This window comes from Notamacropus eugenii, chromosome 4 (assembly GCF_028372415.1).
Source record: "Notamacropus eugenii isolate mMacEug1 chromosome 4, mMacEug1.pri_v2, whole genome shotgun sequence".
NCBI classification, from domain to species: domain Eukaryota; kingdom Metazoa; phylum Chordata; class Mammalia; order Diprotodontia; family Macropodidae; genus Notamacropus; species Notamacropus eugenii.
Genome location: NC_092875.1, coordinates 31,337,092 through 31,364,514, shown reverse-complemented (window position 1 = coordinate 31,364,514; position 27,423 = coordinate 31,337,092). Strand labels below are relative to the sequence as shown.

At 39.0% G+C, this 27,423-nt stretch overlaps 1 long non-coding RNA gene across 2 annotated transcripts; it reads right to left on the bottom strand.

Moving 5' to 3' along the window:
* Nucleotides 1-212: 212 nt before the first annotated feature.
* On the bottom strand, nucleotides 213-27,423 carry LOC140498069 (uncharacterized). Of its 2 annotated transcripts, none has more exons than XR_011964997.1 (3): nucleotides 27,228-27,423; nucleotides 26,370-26,484; nucleotides 213-1,387 (listed from the first exon to the last, which is right to left on the bottom strand). It is a non-coding gene; the product is annotated as an uncharacterized lncRNA (long non-coding RNA). The 2 variants fall into 2 exon arrangements; XR_011964996.1 differs by having other exon boundaries at nucleotides 213-931.

Here is a 27,423-nt window from a genome sequence, read left to right as displayed (position 1 = left end):
AGAAAGGTAGATTCCCAGATATATCTGTGAGCAGAAATTCTGCCCCTAGGACAAGAAAAAAAAATCTTGCCTCCCCCTTTCATGTAACTTCATTTCAAGTCCCAACAGGCACTGTTTCTAATGATCATCAAGGATGGAATGAGGTGTTACAAAGTCAAAAGGAATTGTGTCAGGCCCCTAGTCCCCCATCTCTTTTTCTATCTGTGTATTTTCACTCCTTCAGTTTGCCTCATAAAATCCTGACCCCTCCATGCCTGAGGACTGTGGGGAGCTATAGAGTTGATGGGGAATGGGAGTTGTAGCTGGGTAAAATCACATAAATGCTTAATGGGGTCTGTATTTGTTTCGCTCAGTAGTTCTCCAATGATAAACTAAGAGGTTCTGGTATTCGTCTTCAGAAAGAGTCTCTTTATTTCTCTATCCAAAATAAACAGTGACTTCTCCCTCCTCCCCTCTTCTTTCCCTTGCTGGGGGGACAAAAAGAATGAAATTCTTCTTAATCTCCAAAGTCATTACAGTTTTCTTTGGGGAACAGGATATGGGCAAGATTGGGTTGGGGGGTGGGTGGGATGGGAAGAGGGAGAACTGGAAAATAGAAGGCAGGAGAGGAAAGAAACAGAAGTAAACCACTCAATGAGAAAGCTCTCATGAGACTAACAGTGTCACCCCAGCTTGGACCTTGCTTACTAATAACAACTTTGATTTATATTGCATTTTGTAAGATGCCTTTGCCTCTGTTATCTCATTTGATCTTCAAAAATAACCCTTTGGGAACGGAGGTGGATGGGAATGTAGATGTGATAAACCTTCTTCTGCGGTTGTGGAAACTGAAGCCCATAGTGATGAAGTCACTTGTCCATGCTTCTGACTCCTGCTCTACTTGGGACCCTCTCTTCTGTCTCTCTGGATGGATCAGTGCATCTCATTTTCTCTTGGGTTAAAATTAATTGGAAAACAAGAGCAAAACGTTATTAAAGTTGTACTGTAGTGATGATCAGAGGAAGCCCTGATTGGTTGGATGGGTATATCTCCAATGGAGGCAAGGGTGGGGGGGCTTGCCATTTGCACTACTACTGCTTCCTAGGACTACTGGACTTTTCTATGTGCCCTGATGTTAAATTTTTCTTTCATAGCCTGTCTCCTATGTGTATGAACCCCTAAAGAGCAGGAACTATCTCATTTATTAAATTTGTACCCCCAGTATGTCACAGAGTGCTTGGCCCATGGCAAGTACTTAATATACTGAACATAATTTCACCCTCCCTGCTCAGGGACTTGTATTGATTTGAGGTAACATGGGGAATTCTCGATTGTCCCCTAGTGACTAGGACGGAGATGAAGATGATGGTTGATTGAGATTTGGAGAAGGTGCTTCTCAAAAGGAGTCCTAAAAACCAAAAAGAAACGAGATTTGGTGAATACTTGTTGGGAAGGCTAGAGTACAGATTCCTCCAAAAGAATTGGACTAATCCTTTCTGCTCTTAGATCCTGTGATTGTGTTTTGCCGCTTCTTTGGGAAGAATCTAAAACACACAACTGACCATGTCAATTTCCTCTCTGCAAATTACAATGGTTCCCCATTACCACTAGAAAAAAATATAAAACCTTTCTATTTCGTATTTAAAGATCTTTATAGCCTAGCCCAAATTTACCTTTATAACCTAATTAAACATTACTCTCCTTCACAAATTCTACAGATGGGCTAATCAGACGTTCTTCCTGCTCCTCATATATGGCAGTCCATTTCCTTTTTCCTGGCCATACTTCATTCCAAGAATATAGCCCCCCTCATCTCTACATGTTAGAATACCTTTTGTTGTTGAATCATTTCAGTCATGTCTGACTCTTTGTGACCCCATTTGGAGTTTTATTGGCAAAGATACTGGAGTGGTTTGCCATTTCCTTCCCCAGCTTATTTTACAGTTGAGGAACTAAGACAAGCAGAGTTAAATGATTTATCCAGGGTCACACAGCTAATAAGTGTCTGAGGAAAGATTTGAACTCAGATGAAAATGAGTCTTCCTGACTAAACTCAATGGTCTATCCACTGAACCCCTTGCTGCTCTGGATTCCTTTAAAAATTAATTTAAATGCTACCTCCTTGCTGAAATCTTTCATGATCTTGACCCCACCTCTTACTGCCCCCTCCTCCAAGTCAAATCAAGGTAACAGTCATTTATTAAATGCTACTATCTTTCAGGCAGCATTAAGTCCTGGGGATAAAAAGGCAAAAAATTGTCCCTGCCCTCCAGGAACTCACAGTGTAATGGGGGAGACAATGTGCTAACAGCTAGCATGTACGCACATACACACACACATATGTATATGTATATGTATATATATGGTACATTGGAGATGGTCAACGGTGGGAAGACAAAATATTAAGAGGATTAGGACAGGCTTCTTGCAGAAGGTATGATTTTAGTTGAAAATCAGTGAAGTCAAGGAAGGCAGGAGGCAGAGATTTAAAAGAGAGAGAATTCCAGAAATGGTGATCAGTCAATGAAAATGCCCAGAATCAGAATTTTAAATTCGATCCTGAAGGGGATAGGGAGCCACTGGAGTTTATTGAATAGGGAGGGAGGTGACATGGTCAGATGTAGATTATGGAAAATCACTCTAGAGATTGAATGGAAGGTGAATTGGAGTGGGGAGAAACTTGAGGCAGGAAGACCCACCAGTGGGCTATTGCAATAATCCAGGTATGAAGGGATGAGCGCCACCAGGGTGGCAGCTTGTCAAAGGAGAAAAGACATGGGAGATATCATAGAGGTAGAAACTACAGCACTTAGCACCTGATTGGATATGTGAGGTGAGGGAGTGAGGAGTAGAGGATGACATGTAGGTTGCAAGCCTGAGTCACTAGAAGGATGGCGGTACTCTTGACACTAACAGGAAAATTAGGGAAAGGGAAGAGTTTGGAGAAAATGTAATGAGTTTAATTTTGCACATGTTGAGTTTAAGATATCTATAGGATTGATTGCCCATCTATAATCTGTATTAGATTGTCTAATATCTCTGGGAGTGGGGAGGAGAGGAAGGAAGGGATAGAATTCAGAACTTAAAACTTTTATAAGTTTTAAAAATTGTTTTAACATGTAATTAGGGAAAAATAAAATAGTATATTTGTATATTCTATATGTGTGTGCATGTGTATGTATATATATTTGTGTATATATATATATATGTGTGTGCCTATACACAAACACACACACACACACACACACACACACATACACACACAGATATCTATGAGACATCCAGTTGAAGATGTCCAATGAGCAGCTGAAGATGAGAGACGTAGAGGTCAGGAGAGATGTTAGGACTAGACAAATAGGTCTGAAAATCATCTGAGTGGAATGAGTAATTGAACTGATGAGATCAAACAAATTTGTGCAGAAATAGAAGTGAAGAGGGTCCAAGGAGATATCCACAGCATATCTCAGCTGCCTTCTCCCTCCACCCTGAAATGCCACTTCTTTCATCAGTAAGTTGGTCTCAGGACTTCCATTTTGAGGAAGGTCCCAGACCAACTATTTTTCTGCCTCTGAATATTGAGATTATGTCCCTGCGGAACACTTCCTTTTTGTCTTCTATATTTCATACTCCCTTCTGGGTTGTGTTCCTCCATTAGAATCTAAGTTCCTTGAAAGTAGGAACTGTTTTCTTTTTGCTTGTATCTTTATTTTCTAGCATTTAGCACAGTACCTATCACATAGTAAGCACTTAATAAATACTGATTGTCATGTTGATGGTTAACTAGCACAACCTGGATGCAGCTCCAGCACGGAAGTATGGTCAGATGAATGGGGGAGAGCAGGTCATGATGACCAAGGGAGAATCGCAAAGTTAGTACAAGACTGATTATCTGGGAAAGACCTAAAGGGCTGAGAGATTGGTGAGGATGAAGAAAAAGCTGAGGGCTTGTAAGACAGAGAACGATGGAATGATCAAAGATTATGATCAGAATTCATGAAGGTAGAAGACAAATGGATGATGGCAAGGTAAAGGAGATGACCATCTCTGTATGCAGCTGAGGTGGGGTGAAGATAGTCGTTGGCAATGAGGAAGTTGAGGAACTGGGAAGTTAGGGTGCTTAGGGAAATAGTGAAATGTATGTTAAGTCCCTCTAGGTCTCATTATGAAAATCAGAGGGTAAGGAAGGATGGAAAAATGGAGGGTGATCTGAGGATCCATAGATAAACACTACCAGAATCATGACTGGGTGGTAGATAGGGACTGAATAAATCTCAGAGAAGAAGGTACTGAGTGGTAGATGGTAGTTGGAGGAGAGCCTCAAAGGGATAATGGCCCAAGATGTCAAAACTAGGACTAATGGGTAGAAGTAACAGAGAGAGAGATTTAGGCTTGATATTAGAGAGAAATAACAAGGTGGAATAGACCATCTCAGGATGAGGTGGGTTACCCCTCTTCGTAGACCTTCAAGCAGAGTCTAGAAGACCACTGGCTGTGGGATCCTTGTTCATTTTCCAGTTGAACCAGATGTCCATTGAAGTCTTTTCTAACTCAGAGATCCTGTGATTCAAATAAATACCTAATGTGGGAGGGTTGTAGAGATTCAGTTCAACTCTGTTCTCAAAAAACTCCATAGTTCTTCTCCAGTTCAGAAGACTTGATATTGAATATGACCCAATGGGCAATGAAAAGATGCGAGGTAGGTGTAGGAAGCCTGTACCAAGGATATACTGGAGTCATCCCGAGTAGACTCCTAGCTGATTGTTACATTTTCAGTATTCAGCATTTACACCTCATAAATCTGCAAATGCTACAAATCAGGGGTTAGTTTATTGTTTTGTTAGTTGTCTAGGATTAAGAAAGTGATGGAGTTGTTAATAATTCACACGTTAAACTGAAAATGTCTTGTAGGAACATTTTTTTGTAGTTCAGAGAGCCAGTTGTTAAATATTTACTAGCACACCCCTCACTGTAGTCAATTACCAATTATTTCTTGCATGTGGTATAAAAGATAGTCATGTTCTTCCCCCACCCAATGTATTAGACTTTATGTTAGTTTTGGTCAGAGCTCTCAGATACTTACGGAAAAGCCTTTTTAAAGGGAAAACAATCAACTTTTCATTTCTGTTATCTGGAAAGAGCTGCATTGTTGTGATGCACAAATTATCTCATTAAATGTGAATTCAATTCAGCCAACAAGTGTTTACTTTAGTAACAGTTTAGGCACTGGGAGGGAGAGTCCAAAGAGAGATTTCGATATGGATTCAAAATTGTCCCTGCCCTAAAGGAGTTTACATCTTTTTTTCTTTTTTGAAAGGAGGGGGGAACGATATGACACACACACAGATGAATAAACACAAAGTAATTTGAGCAGGGGAATTATGCTAACAACTGAAGGTTCAGGAAATGCTTAGTAGAAAAGATGGCATCGGAGCCAAGGCAAGGATTCTGAGAAGTACAGATGAGGAAGTAGGATATTGCCAGCCCAGGGTGAGCTCATCCCATCCAGAGACACTGAGCCTGCAGTTGGTATGTCAAGTTGAGAAAACATACGACTGGCATGTAAAACAGGTGAAGGGACAAATGCCAAAGAAACCTGGGAAAGTGGGAGTTGGAGCATTCAGGGCTTTAGAGGTCAAACTGTGGAGTTGTTCTTTTGGTCTGGAGGCAATAGAGAGACATCGCAGATTTTTGAGCAGAAAATAACCTGTTGACAAACCTGCATTTCTGTGATATTAATTTGGCAGCTAAGGCGAGGTTGGATTGGAGAGGGGGAGAGAATGATGGGAGGGATACCAGCCAGGAGGGCTATTATATAGAACACAGGTCATTTAATTTTAATGTAGATCTATGTACAGCCTGAGACCTTGACAAAAACATTGAAACTGTTTGACTAGTCATAAAAGAGCGAGAAAATATAAATTAAACCAAGGGCTGTGTAATTATTGTCAAGCTTGGTTCCAAACACGAGACATGAGAATAGATTTCCCATGCTTTGCTGAGGTGGAGTATGGGTATAGAAAATATATATTTTGTATATAATGTACCTGAAACACAAGAAAGAACTGCTTTTTTTCTTTTTCTTTATTTAAGAAATGGCTTTCTAAGTGGGATAAGAGGCGTGGATCTAGTGAGAAATAAAGGTTATATCAAAAGACCTTCAGCACTCCCTAGTTCAGTGCCTTATTTTGGAGAAATTGAATATGAGAAAAAAGTGGCTTGCACAAGGTCACAATTATATTGAATGGATTCAGAGCTGCAAGGGATCCTGGAGGCCACCTAGAGGCAGCTAGGTGGTGCCATAGTGCACAGAGTACTGGATTGAGAGTTCGGAATGTCTAAGTTCAAATCCAGCTTCAGACACTTATTGGTTGTATGACCCTGGACAAGTCACTTAACCTCTTTTGGCCTCAGCTTTCTCATCTGTAAAATGAGAGTAATAGGGTTGCTGGGAGGATTAAATGAGTTAAGATGTGGAAAGTATTTCACAAACCTTAAAGCACCATGCAAATGCTACCTGTTGTCACCATCCTCATCATCTTCATTACTTAACTCAGCAATTCTTAAACTTTCTTGAATAATGGCCCATTTTGACAGTTCCATGAAGCTTTTGGACCCCTTTGAGACTCGTGTTTTGTTTCCTCCATTCATGCTTAAAGGAAACACTAAATTTTAATTAGAACTTCCTGAGAATAAAGGGACGGTATTTCCCCATCCAATTTTACTGAACCCCTGAAACTTTTCCCTGGACCCCCTGAAGGTCTTTGCACCCCAAGTTACCAACCCCTAATCTGGTCCAACCCTGTCCATATTTAAAGAGAGGAAACAAGGGTAGAGAGCTGAAATGACCTACCCATGGTTATGTAAATAGTGGGGTTAAAAAGAGAAAATCTCATTCAATTCTCTCATTTTAAAGGGGAGGAAAAGATGTGAAGGCAGAGTGTGTGATGTCGGTGTGCCCAAGAGACTCCAACTCAATCTTCTTGCCTCCAAATTTCTCCTTCTTCTTCCTCAACTCTAGTTTCGAGTATGTGACTACCGCAAACATAGGAGTCTGATGTGTGTGTGTGTGTGTGCGTGCGTGCATGGTGTGTGTGTGTGTGTGTGTGTGTGTGTGTGTGTGTGTGTGTGTGTGTGTGTGTGTGTGTGAGGCACGTGTATTTTAAAGCCAAAGCTCCGTCCTGGACGCTTCAGACATCTGCCTTTCTGGGACCCCCACCCCACCTAAGGGTTCCAGTTCTCTCAGCTGTGTTTCAGTTTGCCACTGGGAAACCACAGAGTGACAGTTCTTTGGCAGCCTTCTATGCAGATGAATATTTTGGTATCTCTCCATCTCCCCAGCTTGCAATGAGGAGGGAGAGAGGGAGGGGTAACCTATCAGGGCAGGTTAATTTCTGCTGATGTCTCACCACCTGAGCCTTGGATTTCAGCCAGACTTGGATGCCTGTCACTTCCCTCCAGATCTGTGGGTCCCTATCTCTACTTGCTCCTCCCTGAGAAGTTTAATGAGTGGCTCACCTCATCTTTACTTTGTCATTTGTCAGTGTTCCTGTCATTTTAATTACCCAATCCTCTCCTTTGACGGCTCATCATCTTTGACTTATGCACTTAAATAAATTATTCTACAATTACATAAACTGATCTTATCTAAGGATTTCCTACCCTCTTTGTAACGAGGCAATTTCTTGGGGAATGTTAGGAGACTTTCTATTTTCCCTTAAATTTAAAAGAAACAAAAAAAACATTATCCTTGGCTCTCAGTGTCTTAGAATCATAGAAATCGGAGCTGGAGTGGGGGCAGGGAAGGTAGAAAAACCACTACTTAGTTCTCCTGTAGCCTCATCCCAGTCAGTTCCTTCTATGATATGGTTTTCATTTGTTCTCCTTTTTGTTCTTAATCATTTTGTCCCAATTATTCATTCATTCAACAAATGTTTCTTTTAAGAATCTGCCATGTACAGGTCAAAGACAGCTAGATGGATACAGCATTAGACTCCTGAACAGAGTTCAAAGCCAGCAACACAAACTTATTAACTATGTGACCCTGGGCAAGTCACGTAATCTCTGTTTGCCTCAGTTTCCTCAGATGTAAAATTGGGATAATTAGAGCATCTATCTCCCTGTTGTGAGATAATAATCATAGAACTCTTAGCACACTGCCTGGTACATAGAGCTATGTAAATGTTTATTATTATTATGTTAGCTATTAAGTCACTAAGAGTCCCACTAACGGCCATCATTGCTTGCCCAAAGGCAACAACACAGGTGTAGATTCAAACGACCTGGGTTTGAAGCCAACCTTTGCTGCCTTTCATTACACTCATTACCTTTCTCTCTCAAATCCAACCTTTTTCCAGACTTCCCTGTTTTAATCAAAAGGAAACACAATCCTTCCAAATTCCCAGGTTCTTTTGACTTTTCACTATTCCTCCCCCTATGTATTCAACCAGTTGCCACATCTTGCCTTTTCAACCTTCACATGATCCCTCACCTACAGGAATCATGCCTAGAAGCATCTAGGTGGTATAGTTAGAGATAATGCTAGACTTGGAGTCACACAGGTGGTAAATGTGTGAGACCAGATTTGAATGCAAGTTTCCCTGATTCCATTGTCCTCAACTGTAAAATGGGATCATAATAGCACCTACTGCCCAGGGTCCTCTGAGATATTATTTGTAAAGCACTCCAAGTATAGTAGGTGTTTAAAATGTTTATTTCTTCCCTTACATCTAATCACTTTTCTTTCCTCACATAAGTACCATCTTAGTTTAGACGCTCATCACCTTTTGCTTAGACTAATAAAATAGTCTCCAGTTTAATGTCCTTGCTTCCAGCCACTCCATCCTGGATATAGCTGCCAAAGTGATTATCCTTAAGCAAAGATTTGGTCATGTTGTTCGCTTACTCAATAAATTTCAATTACTTCCTACTGCCTCTTGGACAAAATATATCCACTGCTCTGTCTTTTAATACCCTTCCCAAACTGACCCCAATCTACCCTTCCAGCCTCATTATCCTTTACTCCCCTTACTCTGTCATTCAGTCAAACTGTGTTTCTCAATATTTCTCACATATTTGGCACTCAATCTCCCATCTCCGTGTCTTTGTAATAGTCATTCCATGGGCTTGGAGTATACTCCATCCTTGTCTCCACTAATAGAATCCCTTTCTTACTTCAAAACTAAACTCAGCCCCCCCCCCTTCTACTTGAAACCTGTTTTGATTCCTCCAGCTGCTAATGCCCTTCCTGCCTTGTATTTATCTTCCATTTATTCTGTTTACATTTGCTTTTTTATAACTTTATATAGAGTCTCTAATGTTACAGACTCAAGATCCCATTCCAATGTGTTCTCCTTAGTATTAATTACCAGTAACTATTAGTATTTTTCATGTATCATTGAGTTATTAGTACCGCAATACCATTTAATCAATCACATCAATAAGTTTTAGCAAAGGTATATTTACTGAAAGCATATAGTAAGACCAGAAGAACCAAAAATATACTCCTGAACTATGGACATACCCTGCCTCTACTATTTTGGTTCCTGGGGAAAGTTGCTCAAAATTAATATAGTCCCTACTAAATATTCAGTAATAAATCTCAGATAAGAGAAACAGATGCCACAAAACTCTCTAAAAGAGAAAAAGTCTGTACAGAGTACAGAGTAGCACACTATTTGGGACATACTAAGTTGATTTATCATTGATTTGAGTGATCTCTGCCAAATCACTTCTCTTCCCCCCAAATAAAACTAGCCATCCCAGCATCTGGGTGATTGGAAGCAACCTCAGTACAAAGGACCCAATGGTCTGAAATGGAACCCAGCAGGGCATTCCTTCCCAGACAGTCAGTTGCATGCAGGCATGTGCTAATGGAGGAGTGCCAAGGCTAACACTAGCCAGTGAAGAGGACAAGAGGTGTAGAAGACGTGGATTGGTTCTAGGAAGATCTTAAGTGGGTTGGGCTGGTTGAAAGAGGAGGAAAACTGAGTCCTTTCCTGATGCATAGTACGCTTTACTGGGCTGGAGCGGGTACAAGCTTCCTGAGGGCGGGTCATTTTATTTCCTTTGATACTTATATCAACCCTGAGAGGTGGGTGCTATTCTTGTCTCCATTTTATAGTTGAGGAAGCTAAAGCAAACTCTGAGTTTTGAGTGAAAACTAGGTTCATACTGTTTTAATCCAAGTTCTATTACTTTCCTCAAGAAATTCCTTTTCCAAATCTAAATAAATATTATTAAAGAGTAACTGTATGCATTGATGATAATATGTATAGCATCTATCATACAGAATTGTATGGGGGGAAATCTTTTGAGGGAAATATTATTAAATATTAAATGATTAAATATGGACTTCCTAGGTAAAAGAAATTTTTTTCTCTTCTATTCAATATTTCAAAAAAAAGAAAAACAACCAAACATAAATCATTAATTCAATTTGATAAGCATTTCTTAAGTGACAGGATTAGAGTTACAATGGGTAATGCAAAGATTGAAATGAAATAATTCTGGTCTTTAAAGAGCTTACGTACTACAAAATTGACTGAAGGGTATGCTTTGGAAACTTTAAAGTGCTGTAACGAAGGCAACTATTATAATTGTGATGAATTAGATTTTGATGTCCCATAGGGCAATTTCTATTTTTTGCTTTTCTTTGTATCCTTAGTGTTTAGGACAGTTCCAAGCGCATAGGAGGGGCTTAATCAATGCTTGTAGATTTTATTTGAAATAGGATTATTACATAGATTCAATGTAAAAGCCAAACAAAATCCAACATTTAGACTAAGAATTAAGTTTTAGGAATTGGAATGAGACTATTTCCTCCTGGTTCATCCTTTTAAAAACTAATTTTAAAAGTTTTAGTGATTCTTTTTTGCTGTTATGTTATGGCCATTTGTGAATATTCTCCTCTTCCTCTCCTATCCAGCAAATTGTCCTTTGTAATAAAGATTGAGAAAAAAAGTTCTAGTAAAACCAACAAAAATATTAGCCACATCTGATAGCACATGCAACATCCTCAGTCCTAGCCTCCCATTCATTGAGAGGAGGGAGGTGTACTTCTTTTCTTCTCGTCCAGGGACAAGCTTGGTATATGTATGTATGTATGTGTGTATACATATATACATGTATGTGTGTAATATATACATGCGTGTGTGCATACATGGTGTATGCACATATACGTGTGTGTATTGTGTGTGCGTGTACATATATGTATATGCACACATATATATGCACATATGCCTATATGTGTAGGTACAAAAATGCACACTTGTGACATATTGTCTAGTATATATACTCTCTATATAACATTATATATAACATATATAAGCTTGGTCATTATATCTACAACATATTGTCTAGTATATTATATATAACATTATATACATAAAACATAGCTTATTTTTATCATTCTTTCTTTCACATTATTAGAAACATTGTGTATATTTTCTTGTGGGATCTACTTGCTTCACTCTCTATCAATTTATATAAATCCCTGTTTCTTTGAATCCCTCCCACTTACTATTTCTTCTGGCATACTAATAATCTATCATATTCATATATCACAGTTTGTTCAACCATTCTCTAATCCACTAGCACCCACTTTCTTTTCAGTTCTTTGCTGTTACAAAAAAAATTCTGCTATGACTCTTTTGATGTATATGGAATCTTTCTTTCTCTCATTTACCTCCTTGGGATATATGCCCAAGCAGTTGGACCTCTGGGACAAAGGATATGAATACTTTTTATAACTGATTCCATCTTGTTTTTCAGAATTATTGGACCAATTCACAGCTATAAACCAAACTGTGGGTGTTCTTAGTAGCTCACCAACACTATTTCCATCTTTTGACATATTTGCCAATTTAGTGAATATGAGACTGATTCATTCCTTTATAAAGGATTTTTCTTATCTATTGAACTTCTCCAGGGGACACTGAAACAGAGAGAATCAGAATTTTTATTGATCAAAACCAAAGGAGAGAAAGGATGACAACAGCTCTTTTATTTCCAAAGGGACTGCCTGTTTATAATCTCATTTGATGCTCACAAAATGACTGTGAATTGAGGGATCACATAGATTATCATTCACTTTTAACAAATAGGGAACTGAGGTCCAGAGTGATGAGCTCATAAACTCACAAAAATCTCAGAGTTGGAAAGCATGTTTGGAGATCTTTGAGTCCAAATTGTACTTAAGTAGGAATGCTGTCTAATAATAAAGAAGAAATGAGTTTCTCCTCATTGGAGATCTTTTTTAACTTAAATTTTATTTGTTATTTATTTATTAGCAAAAAATCCATTTTTTCTTCCACTTATCTTCTCCTCCACTCCCATTTAGAAGAAAGAAAAGCAAAACCCTTATAAGCAAATATGCACAGTCACGCAAAATAAATTTTTAAACTGATATGCCCAAACAATGTATATTGCAATCTGCACCTCAGTATATTTCTCTTAGGAGGTAGGTAACATGTTTCTCCCTTCGTCTTCTGGAATCATGGCTGGTCATTATGTGGATCAGAGTTTTTAGATCTTTCAAAGTTGTTTGTCTTTAGTATTTTGTTTTTATTGTATAAATATTCTCCTTGTTCTTTTCACTTCACTCTACATCAGTTCATGAAAATCTTCCCAGGTTTCTCTGAAACCGGTCCTTTCATCATTTCTTACAGGACAATAATATTTCACCACTCTCATATAACATAATTTGTTCAGTCACTTTATGTTGGCATCCCTATGTTGCTATAAATATTTTTGTTCATAGGTAATGTTTTCCTTTGATTTCCTTGGGGTATAAACCTAGTAGTGGTTTTGCTGGGTCAAAGAATATGTACAATTTACTAACATTTCAGGAATGCTTCCAGATTGCTTTCTAAAATAGCAAGACCAACGTATAGCTCCATCAGCAATGTATCAATGTGCCTGTTTTCCCATAGCCTTGCCAGCATTTGTAATTTTCCTTTCATTAGTCAACTTTGTCAGACTGATGGGTGTGAGATAGAACCTCAAGTTTACATTAGTTTACATTTCTCTAATTATTAGCATTTTCCCCCAACACAACTATTATAAAAATCGACAGCTTGAATTTCTTCCTCGGAAAATCATTGATCCTTTGACCAACTGTAACCTCACCAAAGGTCTTCAGGCAGGGGTTAAATGATGACTTGTTGAGTCTGCTCTCATGAGAATTCTTGTTCAAGGTATGGGTTGGGCTAGATACCCTCTGAGGTATCTTCAGTTCTGAAATTGTAATATCAATAACTCACATTTAAATAGTACTTAAAATTTTCCAAACCATTTGCATATATTAATACATTTAGTCGTCACAATAACAGTGGTAGAAGCCATTGTTATGTGTCTGTACAGATGAGGAAACTGAGGCTCAGAGTCACCTCAATAAGTATTTAGTAAGTGTATATATGTGTCAGGTATCTGGGGATATACAGAAAAACAGAACCAATTCCTGCCCTCTAGGAGGTGAAAATTCTAATTTAGAGACAACATGGAAACAAATATATGCAGACAAGGATAAATTGGAGATTATTTCAGAGAGAAGACATTAGCAGTAAAGGAGACCAGAAAAGACCTCTTATAGAATATATGATTTGAGCTGAGGTTTGGGAAGCCAGGAAGTAGAGATAAGAGAGAGAACATTCCAGTCTTCAAGACTTGCCAAACATCACAGAGCTAGCAAATATTTGAAGCAGGATTCAAACCCAGGACTTTTCTGACTCCAAGTCAAGTCAACAAGGATGTATTAAGTGCCTACTATGTATCAGGCACTATGCTAAGCTCTTGAGGTAAAAAGAAAGCCGAAAATCCCATCCTGTTCTCAAGGAGTTGACAGTCTAAAAGGGGATAAATTGGAGATTACCCTGAAATCAGTCACTTAGATTATGGAGGCTTAGAAACACCACCTTGCAGAAGGAATGATTTTAGTTGGCACGTAGAGGAAATCAGGGTAGCTAGGTGATACAATGGATAGACCTGAGTTAAAATTTGTTTGCCTAGGAGGCATCTAGATGCCTCAGTGGATAGACCTCTGCTTCTGGAGTCAGGAATCCAGTCTCAGACACTTACTAGTTGTATGACTTTGAGTGAGTCATTCAACCTGTTTGTCTCAGTTTCCTCATGTGTAAAATGGGGATAGCGATAGCACTACTTCCTAGGGTTGTTGTAAGGATCAAATGAAATAACAATTATAATGTGCTTAGCTCAGTACCTTGTAAGCACTATGTAAATGCTAGCTATCATTATTAGCCAGGAGGCAGAGATAAGGAGGAAGAACATTCCAGACATGGGACGTAGCCAGTGAAACTGTTCTAGATTGTGAGATTGAGCAGCTTGTATTTAGAATGGCAAGGAGGCCATACTGTCCACTATACCCCTGCTGACTCCCGAAGTGAACATCTAGTCTTTGTCCGTAAGCCTCCAGAAAGAGGAACCTGCTACCCAAAAAGCAGCCCATCGCATTCCTCAACAGCTCAGAAGGCTAGGAAATTCTTCTTTACAAGCCAATTAAGCAATCATCAAGCATTTATTAAATGCCTACTACATGTCAGGTACTGTACTAGGTGCTAAGGATAAAAAGGCAAAAAAAAAAATGAAATAATATCTGCCCTCAGGAAGCTTACACTTTAGTAAGCAGACAGTTGTGTCTGACTCTTTGTGACCCCATTTGGGGTTTTCTTGACAAAGATACTGGAGTGGTTTGCTATTTCTTTCTGCAGCAGTTTTAACAGATGAGGAAACTGAGGCAAATGGTGATGTAACTTGCCCTGGGTCACCTAGCTGCTAAGTATCTGAGGCTGGATTTGAACTCAGGTCCTTCTGACTCCAGATCTAGTGCTCTATCCACTGTGTCACCTAACTGTTCCTTTTAAAGTATATATAAGTGAATAGTTACAAAATAAAGTTAAAGACAAAGTTACTTGGGCAAGAGCGTATCAACAGTTGAAGGGAGGGATCAGGAAAGAATTAAGGTAATTTCTCCTTCTTTGCAACTTCCACCCATTGGTTCTGCCCTCTAGGGAAAAACGGAACAAGCCTAATCCCTCACCTCTCATAGTCTTTCACATGTAACTATCATTCCCACTCCCACATTAAAGTTTCTCTTCTCCAGTCTAGTATCTCTGTCCTTTCACATTCTTTGTCTTTATGATAGATGGTGAGAGAGAGAGAGAGAGAGAGAGAGAGAGAGAGAGAGAGAGAGAGAGAGAAGTGGGGTGGGGATAGACAGACAGACAGACAGATAGATAAGATAGATAGATAGATAGATAGATAGATAGATAGATAGATAGATAGATAGATAGATAGATAGATAGATAGATAGATAGATGGATGGATGGATGGATGGATGGATGGATGGATGGATGGATGGATGGATGGATGGATGGATGGATGGATGGATGGATAGATGGATAGGTAAGTGGGTTGATAGATATAGGATAGACAGGCAGATAAATGGATGAATAGATAGACAGACAGACAGACAGCTATAGACAGACCACGTAGATTAGATAGAAGGATAGATAAATACGCATGTAGATAGAGATATATAGATGTAGAAAGATCTATATACATTTATGCATATGTGTGTGTGTGTGTAACACGTTTACATGCTCTTTCCCCTTTTAGAATGTAAAGTCCTTGAGGAGAGGAGCTGTTTCGATTTCTTATCTTTGTATCACAAGGGTCTAGCACAATGTCTTGCACCTTGTGATAAGATCAGGAGCTGGTGTTCTAATTTCATTAGTATAGGGAGAAAACTCTCCAGGGAAGAATCTTGCCTCTTCCAAGGTGGGCAGACACCTGTTCTGCAATTTATAATCCCGGAAAATGACCTGGGAATCTTAGAAGGGAAGTGAATTGGTGAGGGTCACATACCTAATATCTTCCAGAGTCACACCTGAACCTATGACTTCCTGACTTAAAGTAACCTCGATTTCCTTTCCTCATCTGGCACATGATAAATATTTGTTGATTGACTGGTATGGCATATTCTTTAGTTCTTTCCCCTTACCCAAGGCCGTGCAGTGAAACCAAGGGCTATACAACTATGATCTCTGTCTCTGAGTCTACCAGGCTGTTAGACTGTAAACAATAAAGTATCCAAGACCCTTGTCGTGCTTCAGTATTTGATTATGAAAACCAATGCCAATGTTGCATAAGAGTCTTTCAAGGCATTTCATAACACATCGTTGTAGTTGTGTCTTCCTCACACTTCTGCCATCAAGGGGCCCAGTTTAAAACAGAAAATGGTGAGTGAACAACAGTATACTCCTGTCTTGTGTCTATCCCCACCCCTGCTACCCTATTCCCTCCTTTGAAAAATATATTATTAATTGGAAAAACATAAAAAAGAGACCAATACCAACCCTTTAAACCAAAACCCAGCTGTGACAAAAACCAAGTGGGTGAGAGAGGTGACTTTTGCTCCTGAAACAGCCCCTGGGGGTAACTCCAACCTAAGCCCACAGTTGATTCTCCTCTTGCTGACTAAGTACACAAGTCCATTTGGATAAGCATAAATATTAAAGACATTCGCATTAATTATGGTGCCATATTGGACTTGCTAAGAACCCAGATCCCAAAAATAATGAAACTCTGCCCACACAACGCTATCCATCCTCCTGGACTATTTCTCCAGCTGGTAATCTGATATTCCATCCCCGAAAGCAGCCAATGTCAGCATTCCTTAGGCAATCCAATTTCCATTTTCCAGATTTATTCAGGCTGGCCTGTACGCTCCATCTCTAGACAAAGGTCAACAACTTCTCTGTGGCCACGTTCGATTCCAATTCAATTCACAGAAGCATAGAATGTCTAAACTGGGAGAGACCAGAGAATCCCTTTATTCTAAAGCATGTCTAAACAAAAATCCCCTTTGTACGAGGACATCCACTGAACGACTGAGCAAAGAACACAATCTAATTTTTTGTTTTTTGTTTTTTCCCAATATATCGAGTCAATTATCTGTCTTAGCAACTTTCATCCATCATTCCTAGTTCTGCTCCCTGGGGCCAAGCAGAACAAACCTAATCCTTCTTTCAAATAACAACACTGTAAGTATATGAAATCAGCTATCCTTTCTCCTCTGAATATTCTCTTCTCTAGATTAAATATCCTTATTTACTTCCACCTTCTCTTCAGCAAAACTTTGTTGTCAATTATAAGATGAGTGAGCTTCATTCCATGCCCTGACAGAGCATCAAATCTAATGAGGTAGATTTAATGAGTCTTCTCTGTTTCATTCTCCAAGAACCAGGCCAACTCTATCTGTCTCTCAGGATTCTAGGATCCTCTAAGGGGTTGGGGGGGGGGGGGTCATTTCTTCTTCTGCTTACACTATTTCAAGCCTCCACTATTTTTGTTCCTCCCACTGTTGAGCACTAGTGATTACTGCCATTTATCCACTCACCATCAATTAGTTTTTAGAAAAGAATATTTACTTTGAAGATCTAGTAATAACAAATGTATAAATATTTTTCACAAAACCCTTGAGAACACATTTTCCCTCAGTCCTGGGGAGGATGGGCTCAAACTTAGCTCAGTTCCTACATAATTGTTCTTATCCAAAGGTAGTCTCATGTTCTGCCCAATGAATACTTGTCTCAGTTACTGCTGGTCTGTGTCAGGAAGTCACTCCTTGCTTCTCAGATCATTGAGACTGTAAAACCCAACCTAGGTTCCCACTCCTGGATTCCTGTGGCTCACTCACCTGACTTGCAGATTAATCTTCTTCACCTACAACAGAAAAGAACAAACCTAGAAGCCAAGGACTTAACTGGCCTCAGAGGGGAAAATAGACTAAGGCTTTCATGCCTGAAGCATTTTCTCTTACCCAATAACATCAGCAAAGGAGGTGGTCAAAGAGAATGAAAGAAGGGATGAGACTACGGCTGACTCAGGCTTTTTTACAGTCAACCCCAGTTCTAGTTATGCCACTGTTCACAATAGTCTCTTCAACTGTGCAGACCTGAACCAGTTGTAAAGTCTATGCCACCTCCAGTCTCTCCAAAACATTTCTATTAAACATCTTCAGGATTGGGAATTAGACTCCTGAGCCATCAGAGGCACTTTGAGAAGGTGTCAGGCACTCCCTACTCCCCCTTACAGTTTTCTCTGTCTCTCTGTCTCTCTCTGTATCTCTCTGTCTCTCTCTGTCTCTGTCTCTGTCTCTCTGTGTCTCTCTGTGTCTCTCTGTCTCTCTCTCTCTCTCTCTCTCTCTCTCTCTCTCTCTCTCTCTCTCTCTCTCTCCATCTGTCTATCTGTCTCCCTTTCCTTATTCAGTATGGAAGGAAACACATTTTAGGGTTTACCATGCATGTGCACTTCAGAAATAAAGGAGAAATTAACTTTTCTTATCAAAGGCACATCAAAAATGTTATAACCTTGTTGATTGAAAATCAATTAGGAATTCATGGAATATTGCAATGATATAATTTAGTAGGGATGGAATGGAGTGGAGACTGGCTAAATGAATGTCCGGTTCTTAGTCTTTCTATTCTTTAGCACCTTTCTAGTGAGGAGGAAGGAGAAATGTTGTAAGTCTCAGAGTAGGGAGAGAGGCAGATAAGCACAAATACGCAGATAGAGATGTTGGAAGAGAGAGAAAGAGGGAAGGAGAGAAGAAGGGAGAGAGGGAGGGAGAGAAGAGGGAGAGAGGAGGGAAGAAAGAGAAGAAGGAGGAGGAGGAGAAACAGGAAAAGGAGGAGGACAAAAAGGAGGAGAAGAAGGAGGAAGAGGTGGTATTCATTTGTTAGGGCTTTTTGAATGAACACTCAGTTCCAAATGAGGAACCAATTTCAAAGATCTTTTGTCACCAAGTCATAACACGAAAAACGTTTTGAATTGGGGAAGAAGATCACACATTTTTGGAAGCAAGCACAAAAAGATTCCATTTGCATTGGCAGAACAAATTGTGTATTCTCTGAGGATTGAACCCCCACTAGCCATCTCCATCTCCCTTTATAATAGTTATTTACTTAATATTCCCCATATTTCCCTGGTGGTAATAATGAAGGATGAACAACCATAATAGTAATAAGCTAGCATTTATATGGCACTTTATAGTTTGCTATACACTTCATGTATACTATCTCATTTGATCCTCATGATAGCCCTGGGAGGTAGGTCCTATTATTATCCCCATCTTCCAGTTGAGGAAACTGAGACTGAGAAAGGTTGAAGATATTTCCTATCACACAGTTGATATGTGTTTGAGGCAGGATTCTAACTCATGTACTCATGACTCCAAGACCAGCATTCTATCCCGTGTGCCTCTTCACTTCTTCAAACCCCATGAGTATACACAAACTCCAGATAGGAAACCTTTGCTCTACTCCATGAAGAAAAGTAGGGAGATAAGAAGAGTACCAGAACTGTGTGGAATTAGTCCATTTATTCATGTAGTCTTATATTATTAGCACAGGACGGAGAGTAGTGGGTGGCAAAGTTGGGAATGGTACTTGGAGCAAGTCTATAGCAGACCCTGCACATCTCAGCTATCCTAGCAAAGACCAAGGTATGAGCAGGGGAAAAGAAGGAAAAGATGAAAGAGCAGAGCACAAGAAAATGGCAAGAAAGAAAAGATAGAAAAGATGGGAAAGGAAAAATAGAAAGAAAAAAGAAAATGATGCAGATGAAAGAGCATTGGCTATTGGAGTCAGGACTTACATTCAAACCTCACAGCAGGTGATTACTACCTCTGTGACCTTGGATAAGTCATGTGATTTCCTTGGGCTTCAGTTTGCTCATCTATAAAATGGGAGGGTAGAACCCTCAGAGCTAAACAGAGTCACTCAATTTTAATTTTTTGTCTTTTTTTTAATATCACAACCCACCCATTCGATGAATGTTAATTAATCATGAGATTAACTTTTCAAGCTATTCCTTGTGCTGTTTTTCCTTGTTCAGGGGAGTTCATTAACATAGACCTTAGCAAACCAGTTGATGGCTTCTTCCAGAAAAATCAGTATCACATTCTGGTTCTTTCCCACATATTTAAGTGTATTTTCAAATATAAAATTCTGTCTGAAATTATTATAAAATTATTAATGAAATTGAGTGTATTTTACACATAAAATTACACATTTCCCACACATGAGCATTCTTGCACCCTTTAAAACTTGACATCTATCAATTTGTGTGCCAGCATGCTGAATCTCCCCTACTCTACTTGTGTCTCCTCAGGATGGGCAGACCAGCCAGAGTAGAAAGAGACCTGGACCAAGAGTCAGCAAGTCTTTTGTCCTGACTTCAACACTAATTAATTGTGTGACATTAGGCCAGCCTCATAAACTTCCTCAGAGTTGGAAGAGAATCTATAGAAAGTACTTCCCCCTCATTTTACAGGTGAGGAAATAGAGGGGGAGAGAGAGCAAGGGATTTGGCAAAAGTCATCCAAAGAATCCATAGCAGAAGACTTGAATGAGCTGATGCAAAGTGAAGCAAGCAGAACCAGGAAAATAAAGCATCCTGTGATCAAATCATCCAAAAAAAATAATACCGTATGAGGGGTAATTAAGATGCCCAAGTCTGATGCTAGGGAAGAAATGAGAAAAATTTCCTTGAAGGGATGGGGACTGTGGGTGTGGAACATTGCATGTTTTGTCAGAATTGGCTTGTTTTGCTATCCCGCTTTTTCTCTTCCTTTTCCATTCTGTTATAAAAAACAGTTCTCTGAGAGGAAGAAGCACAAGGGATATATTTGGAAATGAAGGTGATGTAAAAATAAAATGTTAGATCTCTGAATGAGGAAAGGGTCTATGATCAAACAAGTGAAAGAAAAGATCATAAGAGATAAAATAGGTAATATTGATTACGTGAAATTAAAAGAGTTCTGCACAAACAAAAACAATGTAGTCAAATTAGAAGAAAGCAAAAAATTAGGAAAATATTTTTACAATAAGTTTCTCTGATGAAAGCTTCATTTTTTCTCAAACACATAAAAAACTGATTCAAATTTGCAAAAAAAATGAGTCATTCCTCAATTAATAAATGGTCAAAGAATATGAATAGCACATTTTCAGAAGAAATAAGTTATCAATACTCATAGATATACTCATATAAAAGTGCTCTGACACTAATAATGAGAGAGATGCAAATTAAAACAGCAACGAAGCACCTTCTCGCATCTATCAGATTAGCTAATATAACAAAAAAAGAAAATGACAAATTCTGGAAAGCATGTGCAAAAATAGGGACATTAATGCACTTCTGGTTGTATTGTGAACTGATCCAACCATTCTAAAGAACAATTTGGAACTATATCCAAAGTGTTTTAAAGAAAACTGTGCATAATCTTCAACTTACAGGTACCGCTAATAGACTTAGAGCCTGAAAAATATCAAAGAAAAAGGGGTAAAAAGAACCTATATGTACAAAAATATTTATAACAGCTCTTTTTGTGGTGGAGAGGATTTGGAAACTTAGACGATGCCCATCAATTGGGGAATGGTTGAACAAGCTGTGGCATATGAATGTGATGGAATACTACTATGTTATAAGAAATCAAGAGCAGGATGATTTCAGCAAAAACCTGGGAAGATTTATAATAACTGATGCAAAAATGAAGTGAGCAGAACCAGGAGAACAGTGTACACAGAATAATCAACTGTGAAAGACTTGGCTACTCTGATTGATGCAATGACCCACGGCTATTCCAAAGAACCTATGTTGAAAAATGCCATCCACCTTCAGAGAGAGAACTGATAAACTCTGAATGCAGAGTGATGCATTTTTTAAAACTGTCTTTGTTTTTCTTGCTTTTTATTTCTTTTGCAATATGACAAATGTAGAAATATGTTTTGTATGACTTTATGTGTATAATGGGTATTTTATTTCTTTGCTTTCCAATGGGTTGTGGAGGGACAGAAAGGAGAGAGAGAATTCAGAACTGAAAGTAATTTTTTAAAAAATTCATGGAAACCTGCAAGGACTTATATGAACTGATGCCAAGTGAAGTAAGCAGAACTAGAAAAGCAGGTACACAATATTATTCTAAGGATGATCAACTATGAAAGACATAGCCACTCTAAACAAGGCAATGATCCAAGACAATTCCAAATGATGAAAAATGCTACCCACCTCCAGAGAGAAAAATCTGACGGACACTAAATACAGATTGAAATATACTTTTTTTTTTTACATTTTAAAAATTTTTCTCAGGATTTTTCTGTCTGTTTTCTTTTACAATATGACTAATATGAAAATATGTTTTTCATGATTTCACATATCTAGTTGATATCAAATTGCTTTGCCTTCTCAAAGAGGGGAAAATGGTGAAAGGGAAGGAAAGAATTTGGAACTCAGAATTAAAAAAAAAAGAATGTTAATTTTTTACATGTAATTGGCAAATATTTGATGAAATAAATAAAAATATATCAGGGGGAAAAATTCAGGCAGGATCCACATCTTTAGATTTTCCCATCCCACAACCTTTTCACTATTTCCTAAGTTACTTCAGCTCCCTACACTTCAGTTTCCCCATCTCTATGATGAGGGGTGGTGGTAATAATACTCACCTATCTCCCACTGTGGTTGTGAGAATTAAAACAGATAAAGAATTTTAAAACCCTCTGAGGATCAAGAAGCTCTATATGAATAATACAGAGTAAAGTAGATAGAACCAGGAAAATGATACACCCATTTGTATCCAAATGCTGGAAATGGAGAAGGCACCTCCCTTTATTTATTTGCAGAAATGGGGGACTCTGGATAAGAATACATCCAACTCTTTTGACAAGTTGGTTAGTTTTGCTGAACTTTTTAAAACTCTTTTTAATTCTTTGATATGAGGGATGGCTTCTGAAAGGAGGAAAGGAGAATCAGAAAATTCAGAAATGTAGGTGTAGTAGAAGCGAAAGATATCTGTAAAACTTATTTTAGAAGAAAAGAAAAGCATCTAGTCTTAGCAATATATGAGATAATATTTCTCGGGGACTTTTCATGTCCTTCAATTAAGACTTTGCCTTTTCTCTCTGGTCCAAGAAATATTTTGTTGCTGAGAGCATGTGGTGGTGCTAATTTCTTTTATCTGTATAAGTAAGGTGATCTCCAAATCCCTTCCAGCTCTGACCTTATGTGTTAATAGAATCATAGGTTCATAGATTTAGAGCTGGAAAGGACCTTACAAATTAGCAACTCTTCATTCCTCAGATGAGGAAACTGGGACACAGATTGGAGGAGTGACCTGGTGAAGCCACTAAATATCTAAGGCAGAATTCTCCTGACTCCTGATTCAGTGCTCTCTCTTCCTCCCTCCTTCCCTCCCTCCCTCCTTCTCTCTCTCTCTCTCTCTCTCTCTCTCTCTCTCTCTCTCTCTCTCTCTCTCTCTCTCTCTCTCTCTCTCTCTCTGTCTCTCTCAACCCTCCTCTCTCTTTCTCCATATAGATAGGGATATAGATATAAATATAGATTTGCTAGAGATATGGCTATGGCTATAGATGTGGATAGCAATATAAACAGAAATATAGATATACTACTAATTCAAATAGGTCCCCTCTTAAGACCCTGTAGATGTTACCTAGATAAGTCTGTCTAGGATAGAGTCAAGTCCTGCTATAGAAGTCTTCTTCCTAGCCATCCAGGGTGAAATGCCTGTCTACAAGCAGCACAATATAGCAGAAATAGTACTGATTCTGGAGTCAGAAGAGCTGATTCAAAGCCCAACTCTTCTGTTTACTACTTTGGGTAGGTTCCCTCACCTCCCTGGAACTCAATTTCCCCATCTATGAAATGAGGGGGTTAGATTTGATGGTCTGTGAAGTACCTGCCAAATCTAGGTCTATGATCTGTGACCACTAAGCAGATTTAGAAAAAGAAGATCACCTGGGGAAAAAATTGTTTGTTAATTGAAAAAAAACTGTAATTGAATTTTTTAAAAAAAGATCAGAAATCCACTCTTGGTAAGGATTGGAAGGATAAGAATATATATATGAAGGAGATAGATAGATAGATAGATAGATAGATAGATAGATAGATAGATAGATACATACATACATACATACATACATACATACATACATACATACATACATACGAAGGATAGGGATAAAGAGAAAAAAATTAAAGCTGGTAGAAGTTATTCCACACGTCCAAGACCACACAGTCAGTGAGTAACAGGGCCAGGCTTCAAACCCCAGGTCCACTTCTAGACTGTCAGTGCATGAAAGGCCAAGAAACTCCAGATGTTGAAAGCTACCATGACTCCATTGTGCACTGTGGGTCTCCACATTCTGCAACACTGTGTGTTTGTTGGCAGTTCCTGTGCCATAAAACTTTTAAGAAGGGAAACACCGGTAGCAGTTCTAGTACCTTGATTCGATTTTTACAGAGCAGTAACTGACCCCCTGACCAATCAATGCACTCAGCCAACCGTGTATTTCACACCTTGTAAAAATTCATATATAGGGTCTTGTGTGAGTACATTGTACAGCTGAAAAGGGTGAAGAGGTGAGAGAAGGGTTAGTTTAATTTTTTTTTCCTCAGCAAGAAATTGATTTCCCAGAATGCTCTGTGATTATCATGACCAAATGTTGGACCTGGAGAAAATAATCCTTCCTTCCCTTCTTTTACAGAAGTAGAGTACCATGAGTGTGGAATGTTGCCCATAGTCAGATGGATTGATGTGCTAGTTGGTTATGTGGAACATTTTTTCTTCTCTTTTTTTTTTTTTTTAATTGTGTGTGACAAGGGATGTCTCACTGCATGGAGGAGGGGAGGGATCTATGTGGAAATAATGATGATGTAAGAGCAAATGTTATCAATAAAATTAAAAAAAAAAACAAAGACATTGGTTTCCAGTCCTCTCAGTGGTAGATCTTTTCAACACACACACACACACACACACACACACACACACACACACACACACACACAACAACAACAACAACAACAATCAGAAAAAACTAATTCCTCTGGAGAGACTGAGATCATTGAATCTAAAAAAGAACAAGATGTTTTTTTTTTTTAATGATGCAATTATATCACTTTGAGTGGTGACCAATGACACTTGATCCTTTTGGAAGCATCTAGATTCCTGGGTCAATCAATCAATGGATAGATAGATAGATAGATAGATAGATAGGTAGGTAGGTAGGTAGGTAGGTAGGTAGAACTGTGAAGTCAATGATGTTCAGCCTGGAAACTGATAGAGGGAGGACTAGGAAGAAAGAGAGGCTCCATGTGGAATAATGGTACCAGCATCCCAGGTCTAGAGCAGAAAGGATTTCAGAAGCCAGTAATCCTTTAGAGCTAAAATGCCTCTCCCAAAGTCACACAGGTAGTATTTTTTAATCAAGTACTTATAAAGCATCTACTATGTGCCAAGCACTGGGCTAAACACTTTATGAATATTATGTCATTTGATCTTCACAAAAACCCTTGGAGGTAACTGCTATCATTATCCCCATTTTATAGATGAGAAAATTGAGGCAGAGGGCAAGTGATTTTCCTAAGGTCACACAGCTAATCAGTATCAGAGACAGAGTTTTAAAGGAGGTTCTCTGATCATAAAGCCGGGTTTCTCTTATGGCATCACACCACCCCTCAGGAGGCATATGAAGATTAATTAGTCCATGTTTATAAAGTGCTTTCATAAAGATTAAGAGTTATAAAATTCTGAGGTCCAGTACCTAGACTGTGAGGCCCTCGGGATCCTCTGCTCACTCAAATATAAACAATTAAGAAAAGGTTAACATTGCCCCTTTAAGGGAAATAGATTACTATGCCAACTGAAGAAACACAGGCTCATGCTTTGCAGACTCACCTCCCTTCCTCCTAGAAGACAATATAACTGTGCAACAACATCTTGCCCACAGGACGCAGGAGAAACCACCCATAAACTAGACAGTCCCTCGTACCTGGACCTGATCAGAATCCTTTCCCCCACCTCCATCCTCACCCCCACTATCTTCTCCTCTGATATAAAAGGCAGGACTAGATGACCTCATAGGTCCCCTTTCAGCTATAGAATTCTAAGATGCTGTAGGTGTGGATAAATACAGATATGGGTAGCCAGGTGGCACGTGGATAGAGTATTAAGCTTTGGAATCAGGAAGTTTTATGTTTCTGAGTTCAAATTCAGCCTCAGACACTTACTAGTTGTATGACCCTGGGTAAGTCACTTCACCCTATTTGCCTCAGTTTCATCATCTGGAAAATGAGCTGGAGAAGGAAATGGCAAACTACTCCAAGAAAATTCCAAATGGGATCATAGAGAGTCAGACAGGACTGAAACAACTCAACAACAAATATAGATACAGAAAGTTCTAAGATGATTTCTCTTACCATTTTAAGAAGCAGCCTAATGTTTCTCTCACCTCCGACTAAGGCAGACATCAGAGAACCCCAAGATCTCACAGTTGGGAGGGATGTCCCCAGACAACAAGTACCTGGCTAGGAAGAATCTCTACAGCTTTTCTGACAAGAGTTCTTTCAACTTTTGCTTGAAGACCTCCTCCAAGGCCCACTGCCTCTTGGGGATGACCATTCCATTTTGGGTTAGTCCTAAGTGATAGATTTTTTTTTTAATTTTATATATATCAAGCCTAGGTTTCTATTTTTTTTTTGAAATTCCCAACTGTTAATCTTTGTTCTGTAATCTGGGGCCAAGTGGAATACAGCTAACCCTTCTTTTGCTGGCAAAGAAAATGGCAAACCTTTGCCAATAAAACTCAAAATGGGGCCACAAAGGCTGAAATGACTGAACAACAATATCAGCAATTCCTCTATTGTGTGACAGCCCTTAATGGTGATCTGACATTTCCTGTCTCCAGTCAAGCAATAAGCATATATTAAGCACCCACTGGATACCAAAGACAAGTGTGAAATAATCGCAGCCCAAAAGGAGTATACATTTTGTTAAAGTAGACAAGCACGTATGGGAGGTAGGCAAAGTATAAGCAGGAAAACGATTCCCTAGGTAATTTGAGGAGGGGGAGGTCATTAACAAATGGAGGGATCAAGGAAGGTCTCCCATATAAAGCAGAAAATAAACTAAGCTTGGAAGTAAACCAGGGATTTGACCAGGCCAAGATGAGGAGGGGAGTACATTAGGAGGGAAAAGTTCATCAGAGTCAATCTGTTCAAACACAACTCTCTCTCTCTCTCTCTCTCTCTCTCTCTGGTTTCTGTGCCCTTCTAGGCCCATTCTCCAGTCTGTGTCCCCTCTCCTTGTCTCTCCCTCTTTTGCTTACTGTCCAACTCCCACTGTGCGGGAACTCTGTACAAAGCCCTTGCTCACTTCTTACCCTTTTGGAGATGTTCACTTTCCCTTCCCTTTTGGAGAAATAACTGTCCAGACTCTCTGTTCTCAGGAGCTCAAGTAGTCAAGCAATGAAGACTTTATTTCTGCCATCAAAAACTGTTCTCCTATATCCTAACACAGTCTATCCCAAATCAACCTTCCATGTTCTAAAGCTCCTCCCAGTTCTAATGTTGCACGTT